The following is a 19,888-nucleotide window of genomic DNA, read 5'->3' as shown; positions in this document are numbered from 1 at the left end:
TGTCTATCATTTTAGCGAAACATCCATTAATATAGGGACTCCATTACCAGACATCTGTAGAGTCAAGTCAATGGTAAGAGAGGTTCTTCTGACCTTGCTACAATTATAAACAATTTATGAACTCACTAGAATTTGGAGAGGCTATGTCAATGAGAGATTTGTGTGAGCAATTACAGTACCTGTGGCATCAGCAAGACTGACTCCTCATTCTGCTTATCTTTTTCACTCTTATTTTCATTATCTTATTTGCTTTGCCCATGATTTAAAACTCCATTAATTCCAAATGCAGCTCAGGTTACAGGGCCAGTAGTTTCCATCATCTTGTAAAGAATGAGGAAGATAAATCCAGTAAACATGACATCGGAGTACAAATATGATTATATAACCTCACATTCCCAAATGGCTAAATAATTTCCAGTGCAGTCCTACCAACATTAACTCAGAAATAGGTTCAATGAGTGCCTACATGTATAAAATACTATCCCAGTCTCCGAAGCACTATTGAGCTCATGTCTCACACCCACTAGACCATGGGTAGGCAAACTAAGGCCTGGGGGCCTGATCCGGCCCAATTGCCTTCTAAATCTGGCCGCAGACGGTCTGGGAATCAGTGTGTTTTTACATGAGTAGAATGTGTGCTTTTATTTAAAATGCATCTCTGGGTTATTTGTGGAGCATAGGAATTCGTTCATTCCCCCCCCCCAAATATAGTCCAGCCCCCCACAAGGTCTGAGAGACAGTGGACTGGCCCCCTGCTGAAAAAGTTTGCTCACCCCTGCACTAGACTGTCTAATAATACTACTCTCACCTGAGAGGGGTCCAGTTTTATATCAGAGCAGACTCTCACCAGCAAATATAAAACTACTTCCATCCACAATAAGAGTGCTTTGATGAACCGTGAATCTTGATACATTGATCAAACTTGTTGTCAATTCTACTTCTGAGTCTGAGAGCAAAACTAAACAGTGATGGCAACAGATCCATTTGTTTAAGCATGGAACTCCCAGTCACGTAGAAAACAGTGTGGTGGGGGATGTTTGGCTTGAGAACTTGTAAGAATAATTTCTTTTTCTTTTTTTCTTGAGCAAAGATGACTGAAGAAGTGTTCTTTTTCAAAAGCAAAGAGATTTGTGTAGGTGGCTGTAGAAGCTTTTGTTTTGTCAGTATTTCTGCTTGGAAAAGTTTAACAAGCCTCACAATAAAATTCCATTAGATGGAGCTGAGGTCATGCGGCTGGTTCCCTCCACCCCCACCCCTTTTTGTTGTTCTTATGGGTATCCAAGATCTTTTATTTCCTGGCAAAACTTATTTTATGCTTTGTGACAGAAAGGAAAATAAAATAAACTAGCACCGCGGTGACTGGCTTATGGCTTTTGCCAGGGGCTATAAATGGTTTTACTGTCAATTCATTACCACAATTAGTGTGAAAAACAAATTATCTCAAGTTTGTGCTAGTTAGGAGTAATAGGCCACTTGTGAACTCTAGATTACTAGATCTCAGCCAGAGTGGGATTATATCAGCGGCCAATGAATTCTCCTTAGCTTGCTTCAGAAATAATGAGTTCAATCACTGTTTATGAGTTTTCTCAGCAAACATTTAGAAAAAGTTGGTGTGCTTTTTGAAAGTTCTCCCCCAGGTCTTCCATCTGCTAGTAATGATTGGACTGTTGGTGTTCCCCTTGTCCATTGCTATGGGGGGGGGGGGATTAGCCAGGTTTTTTTTGCCCCAGGTGAAGCCTCCAGGGGGCGCCATTGAGGCTCCCAGCGCGTGTGTGTGTGCGCACACACACACAGACGCGCACACACACAAACGCAAAAGTGCATGGGATGTGTGCCAAACTGGGTCTTTGACCTGGGTGAAATAAAGCCTAGTTTCATCCCTGCCTTGAATATTCAATAAGAAAATATAATCATAGACTAAGGTGATATAGGGAAATGGTTTCTTAGCCCCAGTTCTTATAAACATGAGTTTAGATCTTTGAACTTCATTAATTCCTATACCTAGAATCCCAGCCAGAGTAACTCAAGAGTTTCATCATGTGACCCTTTTCCTGCAGCCGCCCATTTCCTGACAATGTTCTAGAAACTTCCTAGTAGCTTGGTATGATAGTTAGGCACTAGATGGGCACTGACAGCAAGCATAATGAATTATGAACTAAGGTTGTTTATTAAAGGAATATTTTATACATTAAGATGGGAATACTGATATTCATATTAAGATTTTAGACATGCTTGATAGCAGTTTCTAAGGTCTTGTCGTCTAAGAGGCTTATACTTCAGGCCAAATTCAATAAACCTCAACTCAAGCCAAATTCCCCCACAACCCAGTCCAGCTACTAGGTACCACCTTCCTTTGAGACCAAAGCTCCTCCTGTTGTAATTTTGGCTGCTTAGAGTGTATATAGCTGATTTTAACAATCTATTTGTGTAACCTTCCCATGATGCTTTGGGGAAAGCCATTTAAATGCATGGTGTGAATCTGCCCTTAGAGTACAAAAATGCAAATATTTCACAACAAATAGCAAAAATTAAAAGCACCATTATCACCTCATTCACTTTCCAGAGTAAGGAAAGTCCATCAGTTAGTTGCTCTATCAGTGGCAGATGGCTTCACCACTTCTGCTCCCAGATCTGCACTCCTCCCTATTTCTGTTCTACTGCACCTCTGGAATCTCAGCAGAACAAGTGACTGAGGATGAGAACAATCTATTCCTTAATTTCCCTGGAGGAAGTTTCTCCAAGTCACTGTTGCAGCACTTTGGCAGAATAGTGTGAAGAAGCCTGGACTACACTGTGCACATTCGGTTCCTTTTCAGAAGCATCTGTTCTCAGTTGCATTAAGATGTCACATTAGAATGAAATACAAAAGGTCTTCAGTTTCCTTTTCACTATTTTATAGAAGGAATATGTCACTCGCCATAGAACAAGTTGGAAAAGGATTCAGACCAATTGAATTAGCTCCAGTTCCACCTTACATAGACTCCCTTCCAGTCATCTTTGACACTGCCCATGGCCTAGGCAAGCTTAACCGATGCTAGGCAGTGTTTCTTTTAAACAGCTGCTAAGTCCTGTGTTTTTTGCCCTTGGCATTGCACATACAGTTGAAAGCTTGGATAGGAATACATATCCAAGACCCATGTTTATTTTGCATTAACTACTTCTGACAAGCAGGTCATCCAACCTTTATCATTTCTCTGGCATAACCTGGGTTTTACAAATTCATAGCACAATGTTATTCATGTTTACTCAAACGCAACTCCCATTGATTCAAATGGGACTTATTCCTGTAAATAAACAAACATAGGTTTATTTATACCATTACCATCGTTATATAATGTCTGTGTCTAGTTTAAAAGCCATGCTTTCCTCTCTGTCTGAAGGCAGTGAGGCCTAGCAATAAAGGGTATTGTAAAAATAAAATGTGATTTACTTAGACAAGATGTTTGTAAGGCAGGTTATAGCTCTGTTTACAACTGAAAGCGATGTGACAAGCCATTGTTGCTCATGGTGCATATATTCATTGATTTATCCCACCATCATTCCTCTGATCAGAGTTCTTAGGATTTCATCATGCTTTAAAACCCCACAAAACCTGTTTGAGCAGAGACAGTGGTGGGGCCAAAAAATTAGAGTGTGTTCCTTCAGCAATGCTGGCTTCTGCTGCCTGTGTCACTGCCTTAGTTTCTTAAATTTTAGAGTCTAAATGCTTGCTGTATTATGTCCCTGCTTTGTTGAGAGATAAAAAAGCTTCACTTTGATTTGTTCACTCCTAATTAACTTCCCCCCTGCAACAGTCTAAATTAATAAGATTTGAACATTTAATTTGAAAATACTAAAAAAAAAAAAAAGCTGTCAGCTATTACAAAGAGGAAAAATAAATAGGTACATTATGAAAACACACAGTAGAGACTTTTGTCCTGCTCCCAAATGATGCCAATTAAGCTTTTATGGGAGAAGGAAATCATGGTGAACAGCACCAGACCTTATATTGGCTTTTAATATGTGCTCTCTAATTACAATAACAGGCTTGGGTGGTGGTGGTGGTTTGTTGGTTTGTTTTGTAATGACCACAACTCTGTCACAGTATTTTGTGCCCAATATTTTTTTCAACACAAAAGCAACAGAATAATTTATTTCCAGAAATTGATAAAAAAACAAAACCCAGAACATCCCACAATGCCTGCAGCAATGTTTGTTCCCTTCATGATTTACCTCTATCATTGTTCTATGACTTTACCTCATCCTTGTAATATTTTGACAGCACAGTCCAAACCTGTTTTAGTCAGAACTTCAGAGGAAGTCCCAGAATGCACAACAGGACTTGCTCCTGTGTAAATGTGAACAGGATTGCACCCAGAATCATATCTAAACCTCCAGTATGTGGATTGTGCTTATAGATTTAGAGGTGGGGGGCTTCTTAATTGTTTACTAGTTTCCTGAAAATAAAGAACTAACAATAGCCAAGTTATTAGAAAGCAAATCCAAGCAACAATCTGGGCAATAACAAATGGAAATTTACCACAGCACTCTCTATGTGCTGAAGAACAAAGCTCAGTTGTCAGGTAATGTCTAATTTATGTATTTAGGGTGAGTCTTTCATTTAAAAAATAAATCCTCCAGCATAAATGATTTTCTAGCTTTGTAGCATGTAATTATGTTGAGGTTTTTCCTCTGGGCTGGAGGAATAAGAGAAGCTGGAGGAAAGTGAGGCAGTCTGCAATCCAAAATGCTTGTGATAAAACTTGGATGTAGAGCAGAATACAAAACAGGCGTGGCAGCTGAACTGTACTTTCTTGCTTAAATTGATGTTTCTAAAAGGTTCTGCAAATATAAAACTGAACTTCCACCAGCACACCATTTTGGATGCAAAGCTGAATCACGAAGCTCACTGTAAACGGAAACATTCAGATTCTTCTTTTGTACTACAGAAAAAAGGTGGTTGTTTATATGCAACCCCAATCTTCAAGAGAGCTCCATCCATTTTGAAAATGTCAATACTATATTTCAGAAAGGGCTACTGCTGCCTTAATTTGGATCCCTTAAAAGATTTGCATCAGTGTGTTTGCAGTTGTGGCTTTATTGATTTCAAAAGGTCCCCTTTCATCCATCTGCACTTCTTTTCCCAACTGAATTTTATATATAGAAGTGCTATTCATATGCTGGTTCTGTTTTCCCTTCCTTCAGGCAGTGGAGAGATGCCTGAGCAGACTTAGCCACAGAGCTGTCAAACGCTATATGGGCCTATCGGTCTTAAACGCACTATCCTCAGAGTGAGATTGAAGCATAGCTATCTGTTCAATAATGCTATTCTGGTTGGGTTTTTTTTTTAACAGTTTACTCAACTTGGCTGTTTAAGTGATACTTCTGTTCCTATAGCAACTCTTAAAATTTCAGGAAATGTCTACAGTAAGTAGATCTAAATTGAAACTATTAATCCAAGGCAACGGGGGTGGGGGGTGGACTTAGCTTTTTTTTAAAAAAGAGAAACCTGTAGTACATAAAGAGCAAGTGTAGTAGTCTAAGACTTAAGCAGAGAGTTAGTTTAGCTATCACAAAACATCACAGCATTGTCATCTCTAAGGCTTGGAACAAAAGGTCACTGAAGTTCTTCTACGTGTTGCGTTATCATGTCCTCTTGGGACAATCTAGAAGCAAAGAGTTGCTCATTTGGGGCCTATTAGGATGGATTCCTGATGGCTCTATGGGGATTATCATGGCTAATGGTTCCGTTGAATTTCTGGCTGACTTCCCTCTGGAATGGGGAAATGGCCCAGGAAGCTGGCACACCATCATTCCTCAGAGCTTTTCAAGAGTCCAATTAACTTCCTGGATTTATGGGGAGATGGGAATGGCTGCAGCAACAGGAGAAGAAAACTTGTGGTTAATCACACCCCAAGACTTCACAAATCATCACCTAAATTTGTCCAGTGCTGTATGTATCTGTGAGTATGCAAATTTGAGTCATGGACTTGAGAATGGATCTTTAAAATATATAACCCTTGGACAATTATTAATTTTTACAGGGCATGGTGCTCAAGCATATACTGGCAACTCAGCTTAGCTGCCCCATGTGCTTATTTCTTTATTTTGGAAAAAAACCATGGTTCAATTCCAACATCATTTCAACAACTAGAAATGTTCATGTTGTTTCTCTTCCCCATGTTCCATGCAGTTTGACAATTAGAATTGCTTCTGACAGAAAAGATCTACTATAAAGACAAACCATAAAATATTTTTTGCTAATACAGTGGTACCTGGGGTTACATATGCTTCAGGTTACATATGCTTCAGGTTACAGACTCCACTAACCCTTGGGTTAAGAACTTTGCTTCAGGATGAGAACAGAAATTGTGCTCCGGTGGCACGGCAGCAGCAGGAGGCCCCATTAGCTAAAGGTTAAGAACAGTTTCAGGTTAAGAACGGACCTCCGAAACGAATTAAGTACTTAACCCCAGGTACCACTGTAGTGTTATATCTAATTTTGTATTTAAGGACATACTCAAAATGCTTTAAAAAACCCCCCATCCTACTTCTTCAAAGGATAAATGTCTCTAAAACAGATAAAGAGCAAAAGGAATTTACCTCTTATAGTGATTGCTCCTGTTTATTTATATTTAATCTTTTGGCCTCCAAAGCAGCTCACAAAAAATAACATACAGATACAAAATTAAAGTACAAAAGAAAAAAATCAAGCTCAAAAAAAATTCAAGCAAACCAAAGCTTAAGACAGGTTGTTGTTGTTTTTTAAAAAAATCTTTTTCTAGCCAAATGCAGTAATATTCCTGCCAGAATGGCAAAAGGCAGCTCCCACAAAGATTCCAGCGGGGAAAAGAGAAAATAATTTGGCAGCTCCTCCTGATAAGGATGCCAGGCAGTCGGGTGGGTCAAGGAAGGTGGAAAAGTTTATCCGTTGGTGGTTCCAGCACAGTCTCCTGCAGCAGTCCCCTGAGATATTACTACCCTAGTCCCCTCCTGCTTGTTATGCATTGCAAAAGTAACTTTTCTATTTTTGTATGGAGCATTTGAGGACTCTTTAATAGCTTGTGTTGCACTGACATCTGATGCATTTATTTGCTTACTCTTGTTATTTACCTACTTACTGTATTTATATTTTATACTTTTGGTCTGGAAGAACCCCGAAGGCACCTTGCAAGGAAATTAAAAAATACAACAGTAAAACAATATACAATAAAGCAACAAAAAGCAATAAAAATACATAAAAGCAAAGCAAAACAGCAGCATTACAATAAAAACCATATCCAGCAGCCCAAAGCATCAGAAGCTAGAAGCTGTTACAGCACTAAATGGATCATAAAGAGTGTTCTTAAAAAAAAAAAGAAAGAGTTTAAGCAGGTTGTGTAACTGAAGATTTTAATCTCACGAGGATTATATTTATAGAAAAACTGCAATATGCAGTACAATCCTAAATGTATATTTGTTACAAGTTCCATTGGATCCAGCACCGCTTACTCCCAAATGAATACACAGGATCACACACTCAAACATGCTGAGAAAAAGATAGGGAAGAGTAGAGGTGTGGGATGTAAGCATTATTTGGTAAATGAGATAGGGGTCTTTAATTCAGAACTACAACTGATGTGTTTTGGGGTCCAGTTTTGTAGGGTTGCATTGCCTTGATCCATGCTGAAAGTAAATGTGTGGAGTTAAGCGGAAGCTTCTAAGTGAATAGTGAAGATGGTGAGGGAACAGATCCCTTTGTCTAACTGTGCAAGACTTTGGGATCTTCAGCAGGGACAGATGAAGCAATTTGGTGTGTTTAGGATTTTGACAGGGGGCTATCCTCTGCAGAGCAATTTATTCAATGTCAAAAGTGTTGACTCCACCTTTTAAAGTCTGATTAAGAAAAACAATACATCATGTATTATGGGATGCAACAATGAAAAGAAGAACTCTTCTCTGCAACCTGATTTACATAGACACCGACAATTTATCTTTGGGAACAAATGTTATGAAGATGTTATATAGATGGTATATAACACCAGTAAAACTGGGTAAAATGTATAAAATGTGTAATAAATGTTGGAAGTGTAAGGAGACAGAAGGAACATTTTACCATATGTGGTGGGAATGTAAGAAGGTAAAAAGCTTCTGGGAGATGATCTATAATGAGTTAAAGAAAATGCTGAAATACACTTTTGTTAAAAAACCAGAAGCTCTCTTGTTGGGAATACTGGATAATGAAATTAGTAAAAAAGATGTGAAATTAGTTTTGTATGCAGTAACAGCAGCCAGAATTTTGCTGGCACAGAAATAGAAACAGGAAGAGATGCCCACGAAAGAAGAATGGAGGATGAAACTGATGGAATACGCAGAAATGGACAGATTGATGGGGAGAATTAGGAACCAACGTGACCAGAGATTCTCCAAGGACTGGAAGAAATTTACAGAGTATATCAAAAATTTCTGTGATGAGCAAATAACGTTCGTTGGCTTTCAAGAAGCACTGTGAAATTACTGTTAGAAATATTGTTTAAAAAATATGATGTGATTAAGAGTATTTGAGTGCAATATAATATTGGGAAATGTGAGACGAGGATAAAAAATAAACGGAAAATTATCAGACAAGCTGAGGGAAGTTCTGGAAAAAAGGGTTTAAGTTAAAAATGGATGTATAATTTTGTAAAAATGTTTTTTTTAATGGAAAATCTAATAAAAATATTTATTAAAAAAATTATCTTTGGGAACTCACTTTGGAACAGAAACCTTTGGGGTCTACTGTTGACAATTTTGTGGAAGTTCTTACAAGATATGATTAGTTGTGACTGAAAAGTTGTAGCATTATAGTCAGTATGTACATGGTGGTGGTAATAAGGCCTCTTCCCTTGGCCTTGCAGTGACATTAACCCCTGATAAGAAGTTAGGGTAGGGATAGGAAATCTACTGCCCCCGTATGTGCACCGGAGTCAAGAAGCATATACACACACACTTGATCAAAAATGTACTTTTTAGAGACCCAGGGAAGGAGGCTGAAATTAGAAGATATGTGTACAAGCATCATCATCATCATCATCATCATCATCATCATCATTATTATTATATTTTATTTATTTGTATACCGTTCTATATCTGCAGGTCCCAGGGCAGTTACAATATAAAATCACAAAATACGGTACAAAATAAAAATTAAAACCTCCCAATAACAACCCAATAGTAAGAAAGAAAAACAATAATTCTTATGCTTATAAGAATATCCTTCACAGTTTGCTAAAGAACAAAACACAGAACTGACTTTGACCAGGGATAGATACCAAATAATAGTTGATAAATAGCAGCAGTTGGAGTATACAAATTAGTTACACATATTAAAAGGGGAAAGGGGGTGGTGGAGAGAGATGCAGAAGCGAGTACAGTAGTACCTTGGTTTATGAACTTAATCCGTTCCGGAAGTCCGTTCTTAAATCAAAGTGTTCTTAAACCAAGGTGTGCTTTCCCATAGCAGGGGGGACTCAATTTACAAATGGAACACACTCAATAGGAAACGAAACATGTTCTGCTTCCAAGGCAAAGTTCACAAACCAAAACACCTACTTCTGGGTTTGCAGCGTTCTTAATCCAAGTTGTTCATAAACTAAGCTGTTCTTAAACCAAGGTACCACTGTATTGCAAAGATACTTGTATACACTGTATTGCAAAGAGAAAGAGAGAGGGCACAAATATGCTGAAATATTGTACAAAAGCAATCCAAATTTTTCATATTTTTTTCAGCTCCTGATTGTAGCATTGCATCTTAACCAACATGCCTGGGGTTGGTTTGATGTGTTTTGCTTATAATCCAGCATGTATCAGCCAGGTGGCAGCGTACAATATATACTAGGATGTCATAGCCCTGCTTTTGTAGTTCTTGAACATGACTACTCCTACTTACTTCATCAAAGTGATGAAGAGGTTTTCCCTCTTGGTTCTAGCTGCTGGCAGCTCTTCAGAACTTCTTCCCACTGATTAGGTCTTGCACTTGTTCTTCCATGGCCTTAATAGCTCTCTTCAATATTTAAAGCCAGCAAACCTGTGCTGATATCAATATTTCAAAGCAAGGCAGCAGCCGCATTGCCACTAGGCAAGAAGCCTGGAAAAAACAAAACAATTTGATTTCTTGCACTGGAAACCTGGGATTTTAATAAGATTTCAGAGTTTAGGCGTAATATATAATTATAGATTATATGTCGAATATTGCTTCAATAAAAATTGATTCAAGAAAATAGGATTATTATTATTGTAGCAGGGGGGGAAACCTGATTTAATTTGATGTGAATATGCTTATGCCTAGAGGGTGTTTGATGTATCCTGATCTCCACGGTTCACAATGCTTTTGTGCCCATGTAATGAAAATGTATAGTCATAAATCATTTTAGTGTGCCATGTGCACACTTTCCTGTTTTGATCTTTATGTGCCTTGTTCGGTTGATACTCAATGGGCATTTAAATGTTCCTACTTGATGTCTGCTGCACTAAAAAGTGGTTTTCACAATGCATTCCCAGAGTAATCAGTTTTACTTTGGATATTGTTTTCTTGAGAGCACCGCAGCCGGAGAATGCTCCAGGGCAAAGTAAATAGGGAAAATGGACATTTAGAATCATTTAGGGACTTTCCAGTAAACAGAATGAGATAAAAGATATACAATCACAAGTATATTTTTATATAAAAGTGACATTATTGGGGATTTTTTAGCACTGTTCAATGCACAAAGTAAGTAAGTAAAGCGGATGTGCAATATTTCTGTATATATTTCATAAGCTTAGACTACAAATGGAGAGTAGTACTTTTGGTGGGTGACACAGTGTTCCTTCTAGGGTAGTTTGTCCAGCTTTTATCTCAGCTGCACTCAGCTGTCATCTGTGGCTCCTAGAAGCGTCAGCATGCTACAGCAGCCACATCCCAGGAACAGTTTTGACTGACTAGCTAAACCAGCTAAACCAGCCAGCAGGTCTCAAACCCTGAGTGAATTAGGAACTCACCCCTGCATGTGAAGACAGGATCTGGCAGATTAAGCAGATGAAACCAATAGTGGGTCTGATGGACAAGAAGGTGTTTTCTGCACATGCTGTAGACTGTGAGGGGCAGATGGAACGCATCAACCTGGGAAGGTAGCCTGTCTAGGAGAAGGAAAACTCTGATCCTAAACCTCAGCTGCCTTGCAGGATATCTTGGGAGAAAGAAAAGGCTATGCAGTAAGCCCAAAACAAATCCGGAGTGAAGTCCCTTAGACGGTAGGATGGCGCCTTGTACACCTTCTTCCAGCAATTCCTGCAGCCAAGCTGGTGTCAAACGTCTTGCTCTGCTTTCCTTTGGACCACATCAGTGAGGTGGAGAGGGGGCGGTCTTGTTGTCAGGGAAACCAAGGACCTTCATACACACTGCCCAGGCTTACACTCCAGGGAAGTCACTTCGGTGCTGCTAACACAGTGGTTTGACTTCACCCCTGGAGTAACACTCCATTGTCTCTTGAGACGGACTGATGCCAACAACAAGACCACAAATATTTCTTCTCAGAAATTCAGTTTCATAAGCTATAAAGTTAATGACAGAGCTGCTGTTCAGGAGAAATAATGATTACTGTAGCTAAGCGCCTGAAGATTTTAAATTCTGAATGAGCATCTGAAGCTTCAAAGGGAAATATGTGAACGGGAAAACATTTGCAAAGAAATAGGAATGACAATTAAATGGAGTTTCTGAGAAAATGGAAGAAGATGTATAACCTGCTACCTGCTCTCTGTCATGGCCTCCCAATTTACTAGAAAAGGGTGGGAGATGCAAAGAATAGAGTAATCCAAGCCAACACCATCCCATCCAGGGAGCCAAATATATGCTGACTGGCTTGAATGATTACTTGGGAGGGTTTTTCACTTTCTGCCATGTTAAGTGTGATGGGATGATGAGCTGCTTGTGCGTAAAATCCTGATCCCTCAGAGTTTGGCTAAGTTCCCAAACCTCTGTCTGTGATGGAGCTCCTTAAGCGTGGCTCCATCAATCGCTCGTTGAATCGGACAGTGGGCGTTTACGGAACTTCTTCCAGCATAAAAGCTCCTTAACGGAAACACGTCTTCTGGACTCTCGGCGTGACAGTTTCCGCCGAGGAGTGGGTGTTCCTAGGGGAGGTCCTGAAACCCCCCCACTGTTCTCGCTAGAAGTATCTCTGAGCTCTCCCTCCGACTCACTTTCCCTTGGAACTCCACTTCTCCCCCTGCTGGTCCCCTCCTCCGCTGAGTGGTCTCTCTCACCCTCCATGAGCCCTTTCACCTCCTTCGTCTCAGATGACAGTTCCCTGACATCCACCTCCCCTCCAGGGCCCCCTTCACCCCCTTCCCTCCCCTCCTCTGCGGGAGGCGAGGGAGCAAAACCCCTGAAGGAACCTCCCTCATCTTCCGAAGTTTCGAACACTTCCCTCCACCTTTTGCTGTTCCCGGTTTCCAAGTACTCCTCCTCCTCGGAGTCGGTACCTCCTTCCAACTCCGATTCCCTGAATCCCTCCAGTTCCTCCTCATCGTCGGTGGTGCCAAAGTACTCCCTTCGGAACCTCGCTACTGGCTGAGGTTTCCTGGGGAACCTTTGGTGGAACGTTTCGATCAAGACCTCGTCATGGACCTCCTCTGCCTTCACCCAGGTGTTTTCTGACTCTGGTTCCCCTTCCCACGCGACCAAATACTCCACCTGATTCCCCTTCCACCTGGAGTCGATGATTTCCGCCACATAGTTGCGGCTTTCCCTTTCTTCTATGGCTGGCCCCCGTGTGGATACCCCTTCACCTTCCCCCCGGTATGGTGACAGTAATGACCTGTGGAATACTGGGTGCAGTTTCATGTGGTTCGGTAACCGGAGTCTGAAAGCCACTGGGTTGATCTGTTGGATGACCTCAAATGGTCCCAATCTTTTGGGTCTCAATTTCTTGCAACCCCCCTTGTACGGCAACCCTTGGGTTGATAGCCAGACCCGACTCCCCACCCTAATTGTTTCACCTTCCCTTCTGCTCTTGTCTGCCTGCCTCTTATATTCTTCTTTGGCCCTTTCTAAGTGGTGTTGGAGTTGACGATGGATCGCTTCCATTTCTTCTACAAAAAGTTCAGCGGCCGGAACACTCCATCTCTCTCCTCCTTCCCCTGGAAACGCCCTGGGGTGGCACCCATAATTAGCCAAAAATGGGCTCATCCCGGTGGACACATTCTCTGCATTATTGTAAGCAAATTCCGCTAGTGCCAACTTTTCGACCCAATCGTTTTCTCTGTCATTGACATAGCACCTCAGGTATTGTTGAAGGATACCGTTTGCCCTCTCCGCCTGCCCATTGGTCTCAGGGTGCCTGGCAGTCGAAAAGTTGACCTCTACGTGCAACAAGCTCATAAGCTTCCTCCAGAATCTGGACGTGAACTGTTTCCCTCTGTCGGACACCAGCCTCAAGGGGGCGCCATGCAGCCTAAAAATATGTTCTACAAACAATTTCGCTGTCTCTTCCGCCGTGACTGCATGTGAGCAAGCTACAAAGTGACCCATCTTAGTTAACTGGTCTACTACGACTAGTATGGCGGTTTTCCCCTGGGATTTGGGCAGATCAGTCATAAAATCTATTGACACCGCCTCCCACGGTCTTTCTGGTGTGGGTAACGGTTCTAATAAACCCGCTGGTGCCCGCCTTTCTCCTTTGGCTCTCTGGCATTGGTCACACCTTCTCACATACTCCCGTACATCCTCCCTCACCTTGGGCCACCAAAACTCCCTGGTCACCAACCACATGGTCTTGTGTTGCCCAAAATGCCCCGCTGTGGGATTGTCGTGCAACTGTTTGAGTACTCTCCCCCTCAATTCCCCTTCGGGTATATATAGTGCCCCTTTGTAATACAATGCCCCGTTTCTTTCTTCAAAACCTCCTGGGTCTTCTCCCTCTCTCCTTAAACCTCTGAGCTTATCCTGGGCGTACTCATCATTGACCGTCCCCTCTACCAGTTCTCTTTGCCCCACCCAGGCCGCACCACACACCCAGTGGTCCTCTGGGATAATATGTCTCTCTTCTGGCGCTCCCTCCCCCTCCAAATATTCAGGTTTGCGAGAGAGAGCGTCCGCTCTGATGTTTTCTGGACCTGGCACGTAGCAGATTTCAAAATGGAATTTGGAGAACTCCTGGGCCCATCTCACTTGTCGTTGGTTGAGCACTCGTGCTGTTCTCCAATACTCCAAATTCTTGTGGTCCGTACACACTTGCACCTTATGCTGTGCGCCAATTAGTAAGTGTCTCCATCTCCGGAACGCTTCGTGAATGGCGAGTAGTTCTCGGTCATATACCGTGTAGTTCCTCTCGGATTTGTTCAGCTTACGCGAAAAGAAGGCACACGGTCTCCATTCCGACTTATTGCTCCCTGGCTGAAGCAGCACTGCCCCCACCGCCCGGTCTGAGGCATCAGTTTCCACTCTCATGGGTTTTTGTAAATCCACATGCAGGAGCTGTTCTTCCGAAGCGAATGCCTTTTTCAATTCCTCAAAAGCGTGCTCCGCCTCTGCCGTCCAAACGAATTTCTTCTTGCTGCTTAGACAGTCCGTGATGGGAGCCGTTAAGTGGGCAAAGTTCTTGATGAATTTACGGTAAAAGTTCCCAAACCCTAAGAACCTTTGCACATCTTTTTTGGTTTTCGGTGTCTTCCATTCCAGCACCGCCTGGACCTTGCCTGGATCCATGGCTAATCCCTTGTCTGATAAGCGGTACCCCAGGAATTCCACCTCCTTGGTGTGGAACTGACACTTCTCCAATTTCACCCACAACTGGTTTGCTTGCAGCTGGCTCAGCACTTCCCTGACATCCTTCACATGCTGCTCCTCATTCTCCGAATATATCAGCACGTCATCGAGGAATGCCACGCAATTCTTGTAGAGCAAAGGTCCCAGTACATGGTTCATGAGCGATTGAAAACAGGCGGAGCCTGATTGCAATCCGAATGGCATAATGCGATATTCGAAAGCCCCTAGGGGGGTGAACATCGTTGTCTTCCATTCATCCCCCTTCTTTATTCGTATCAGGTTGTACGCTCCTCTCAAGTCCAGTTTCGTGAATATCTTTCCCTTCCTCACCCTGGTCAAAATGTCATCAATCCTGGGCATGGGGAAAGTCACTGGTTCTGACACGGCATTCAGGGCCCGGTAGTCCACGACCAATCTCGGTTTATCCGTGTTTTTTTTGTCCACAAAAAACACTGGACTGCCCCCCACCGCTCTGGACTCTCTGATGAAACCTCTCTTCAGGTTTTTGTCAATAAACTCCCTCAACTCCTGCATTTCCCTGACTGACATGGCGTACAGCTTGCCCACGGGTAGCTGGGCCCCAGGGACCAGGTTAATCTGGCAGTCAAAGTCTCTATGCGGTGGTAGTTTATCTGCTTCCCTTTCGCTGAAGACCTTGCTCAGGTCAGCGTATTGTTTGGGCACCTTCCCTTTGTTCGCCACTTCCGTCCCTGCTATGGAGGCTTTTGCCCCTTCTGGCACCTTTCCCTCTTTGCAGTGTTCCAGGCAATGTCCTGACCCAAAGGACACCACTCTCTGATGCCAGCCCACTAGCGGGTCATGCAACGCTAGCCAGCTCATTCCCAAAATGACTGGCGCCCCTCCCAGGGTGGCTACATTGAACGCTATCCTTTCGGTGTGCCTTGCCACCCTCATAACCATTGGGACGGTCTGTAGGCTAACTTCTCCCCCCAACAGCTCCCTCCCATCGATCGTGGTGACCTGCAGGGGGTTGCTTAAAGGGAGTGTCTGTATCTGGTGTTCCGCTGCAAACTCCTTGCTCATAAAATTACAGGAGCTGCCTGAGTCTAACAGCGCCTTGGTCTTTAGTGGGTATCCGTTTGCCAGCTCTAGCAACACCTCTATTACTAGGGCTGGTCTTGGAGGTTCCGGAGTGGGCACTTTTACTGCTCCTTGGCCTGTCTGCAGTGCCCTGACAGAGGCAGACAGGCGTTGGCTTTTACTGGCTCCTGGACTTCCTCCTCCTTCCCCCCAACAGCCCCTGCCATCCCTTGCCATTCCTTTCTTTGCGGGCAGACTCTGGCAAAGTGACCTGGCTGCTGGCAGAGGTAACATTTCTTGGCGCTCTTTCCCTCCTTCTTCCTCCCTTCACTGGGATTTGAAACTGCGCGCGCGCGCGCTGTTCCAACTTCCATCGGCTCTCCGGGCGGGAAACTTGGCTCTGGAATCTCTGGAATGCGGAAATCCCTCCAACGCTCTCCTTTCCCCTCCCGCTTCTCCAAGGCTCTTGCCTCCTGGCGCGCTCCAATGGTCAGCGCTGATTTGGTCAGCTGGTCCATAGACTCCGCCCTGGGCGCCCGGGAAAGTTCGTCTTTCACCGCCGAAGAAAGCCCCTCTTCAAATAGCATTTGAATGGGTTCCGCCGATAGGTCCCACCCCAATCTATGTATCAACATTGTAAACTCAGTCCAGTACTCACGAACCGATCGGCTCCCCTGTTTGCAAGCCATCAATTGTCTGCGTACCAGTCCCTGTTCAATCTCGCTGGAAAACATCAAATCCATGGCGCGAAAAAACTTCCTCGCGTCCTTCAGCATGTCACTATTCCCTGCCATCAGGGGCCTGACCCAGTCTCTCGCCCCTCCTTCGAGATGGCCAATCACAAACGCCACTCGCGACGCCTCATCGGGAAAGTCATTAAACTGCAGTTCAAGAGCATACTGCATCTCTGTCCTAAAGGCTTGGTAGTTCCTGGGGTCCCCCCCAAACTTCTGCACCATTCCTGGCATCTTTCTTGCTAGTGTAGCGCCTTTTGCCTTTTCTGCATCCTGCGCCCTCCTTTCTTCTAGCCTCGCCGTTTGCATTGCTAGCTGGAGTTCCAACATTCTGTACCTTTCTTCCAGAGTTGGACCTCCTCCAGCTCCTCCTGCTCCTCCGGCTCCGGCTGGGTCACTCATGATGCCTCTCTGCACAAGCTGCTTTCAGGGACTGTCCGATTGCTGTGATGGGATGATGAGCTGCTTGTGCGTAAAATCCTGATCCCTCAGAGTTTGGCTAAGTTCCCAAACCTCTGTCTGTGATGGAGCTCCTTAAGCGTGGCTCCATCAATCGCTCGTTGAATCGGACAGTGGGCGTTTACGGAACTTCTTCCAGCATAAAAGCTCCTTAACGGAAACACGTCTTCTGGACTCTCGGCGTGACAGTTTCCGCTGAGGAGTGGGTGTTCCTAGGGGAGGTCCTGAAACCCCCCCACTGTTCTCGCTAGAAGTATCTCTGAGCTCTCCCTCCGACTCACTTTCCCTTGGAACTCCACTTCTCCCCCTGCTGGTCCCCTCCTCCGCTGAGTGGTCTCTCTCACCCTCCATGAGCCCTTTCACCTCCTTCGTCTCAGATGACAGTTCCCTGACATTAAGGTATAGAGAGGAGTGACCCATATTAATCCTGAAAGTTGTTGCAAATTGTGAAGCCTTGAGGAAAGGCTCAGTAGCTCTGCTTTCCATGCAAGAGGTCCCAGATTTAATCACTTGGCATCTCCAGGTAGGGCTATGGAGAACGACCCTGCCAAAGATCCAGTGCCAATCAGCACAGGAAGCACTGAACCAGATGGGTCAGTGGCCTGGCTCAATATAATGCAGCTTCATATGCACCTATATTAACACTTTCATATAAGCAAAGCTCATTTTCCAGGTGGGTTTGATGATAACCTAGAAAATCTTACATTTGTGGATTTCTTACTTTGGAATTACATTGACTATGATTTTTCTTTACTTGCTTTGCTTTGAAAGACTAACCTGCCTGCAATCCTATACACACTGGACATGCATTCTTAATTTTGGAGCCCCTGAAGTCACACAACTGAGCTGTGTATCTTGGAAGTTGAATGACTTATGCAAAGTAAGAAGATACATGCACAGTTACATATTTTACTTGTACAAATTGGTTTGGGAAGATAATAGCTTTCACAATGTTACTAGAAAAACAAATTGCACTGCTTTTGTTTCCACGTTGTCCTCCTGGATGACAGCAAGCTTGTCTGGATCTCATAACAGTGATTAGTTAAATAAAGAAAACTGCAACATAAAATGAATTATAATCCTAAACACACCACCTAAAGAAGCTGAATATGGGAACATTCAGGACAGACAGGAAAAAAAGAGCACTTCTTCATATAGGTAAACTATGGCGTTCACTCCCATAAGAAGCAGCAACGGACACCAATCTAGGGCTCACCCACATTTACCTTTTGCCCCACACTTTCTAGGCACTGGTCCGCAATTTAAAGCACCATGTCCGAGCCCCTCCCTCTTTTTTGCCCCAGCACTTTCTCCCCGAAAACCCACTAAACAAAGCTGAATCAGAACAAATGGCAATTAAGGTTTGCCACAGATTGCTGTTGGCTCTGATTCAGCAGTGAAGAGTATAAGTGTGTTTTTGCAGGGAAAGTGCAGGAACAGAAAAAAGTGTGGTCCCAGAGGAAGTCTGGATGAGCCCTTAGATGGCTTCAGAAGAGTACTGGACAAATTAAGGGACAGTAAGTATCAGTGGCTACTAGTCATTATGAACATGTGCTATCTCCAGTATTGGAGGCAATCTGGGCTCTGAATCTGAGTTACTGGAGAACATGAAGGGGTGAGCAAGTGCTATTGGGCTCATATACTTGGCTTCCCATAAGCATCAGGGAAAAGAGGGCAGAAATGTTTGAGCTGGAGGAGCAATCTGCTTAGAACTATTTTTAATTCTTCCCCTTGCGTTGTTAAATTCCAGATTTTAAGATGGAAAAAACTGGAGGGGGGGATACATAAAGTTCTATGTAATAAAATGTCACCAGTGTAAACTCAATAACCAATAATGCCTGACTATATATTTTGCTCTGTAGTTTGATTTGAAATCAAGGTCTTGGTCCGTGGTGTTTCACCTACCTAGTTTCAAGGTATGCAGAAGCAGCCACTTGCATCTGTTACGAACAGCTGAACTGCAAGAATTATACCCTTAGGGATTTTTAGATCATTCCACTGGGCATGTAAAAGTGCCCTCTCTCTCGCCCTATAAAATATTTTATTGTTGGAAATGCTATTGAACTCCTGGGGAAAATGAAGTAATTACATATTTCATGAAGGATAGCTTGCCCACTTTCCCAGGTATGAAAGTTATATTACAAACCATTTTTCATTTGCCTGTGAAAGCAGATATGACATTATTAGATGCTTGCATCTCTTTCTTATTGAGCCACTGCTTTTATTTCCATACAGCTATATTATTATTATTCTTACTTCTACTGCTATTTGTCCACAGAATGTTAATCCATTCCCAGGAAAGTCCTGCAATTATTTGTGGTTTTGCAGCAATCATCATGGATAAGCAATACAGAGCTATGGAGAGTAGCTGAGCCAAAATTTTCCACAAACAACTTACATCCACAGCAGAAATCTGAACAATCTGATGTATCTTGCCCAGACATGTTTAAAAGAACAATCCTTTACCCGGGATCCACTGAAGAGCCATAAAATATGACAATACAAGATGGTGACCAGTGCAGCCATTCTGCTGGTGAAGGCAAGTCAACAGAATGGTTTAAACGGGGGTGGGAGGGATCATGGGCAGGATGGAAGTGGCACAGTAGAGAAGACATCCTCCTGAGCTAGGACAGACTTCCATTACATGTGACTTGAAGAGGGTGTGGTCTGTTGTACTAGCATGGAGGAGCACATGGCCTCCATGTTCTGATCAGTGTGTGTGTTCTCCATTTTGTATGCTGCTGTGTATTTGGACAAGTGACTGCTTAGTCACAGTCACTTGGGACTAACTTCTTTATGGAATAGTTCTAGTTGTTATGTAACCTAAGCCTGCCTTCAGGGATATGTCTGTGAACCTGAATAATCTGTGAGCAAACTACTTTTATATTAACGTTAATCAGATTATTGTGTTTAT

General features: G+C 43.0%; 1 protein-coding gene and 1 long non-coding RNA gene across 6 annotated transcripts in view; one reads left to right on the top strand and one right to left on the bottom strand.

Annotated features, from left to right (window-relative positions):
• The window catches only part of TAMM41 (TAM41 mitochondrial translocator assembly and maintenance homolog), a 146,126-nt gene that overhangs the window by 53,458 nt on the left and 72,780 nt on the right, over positions 1 to 19,888 (bottom strand). For all 5 annotated transcript variants that reach the window (XR_014545484.1, XM_083603542.1, XM_083603544.1 and 2 more), the window contains one exon: positions 9,887 to 10,084. The gene's annotated coding sequence lies outside the window, so the exon portion shown is untranslated. The remainder of the gene's footprint in view (positions 1 to 9,886; positions 10,085 to 19,888) is intronic.
• LOC310757881 overlaps positions 1 to 19,888 on the top strand; it is a 75,725-nt gene that overhangs the window by 13,748 nt on the left and 42,089 nt on the right. The gene's annotated exons all lie outside the window — the stretch shown is intronic.

This window comes from Podarcis filfolensis (genome assembly GCF_964270895.1).
Source record: "Podarcis filfolensis genome assembly, chromosome: 2".
NCBI classification, from domain to species: Eukaryota; Metazoa; Chordata; class Lepidosauria; order Squamata; family Lacertidae; genus Podarcis; species Podarcis filfolensis.
The sequence above is the reverse complement of the archived record's forward strand: the minus strand, read 5'-3'. Positions and strand labels throughout refer to the sequence as shown.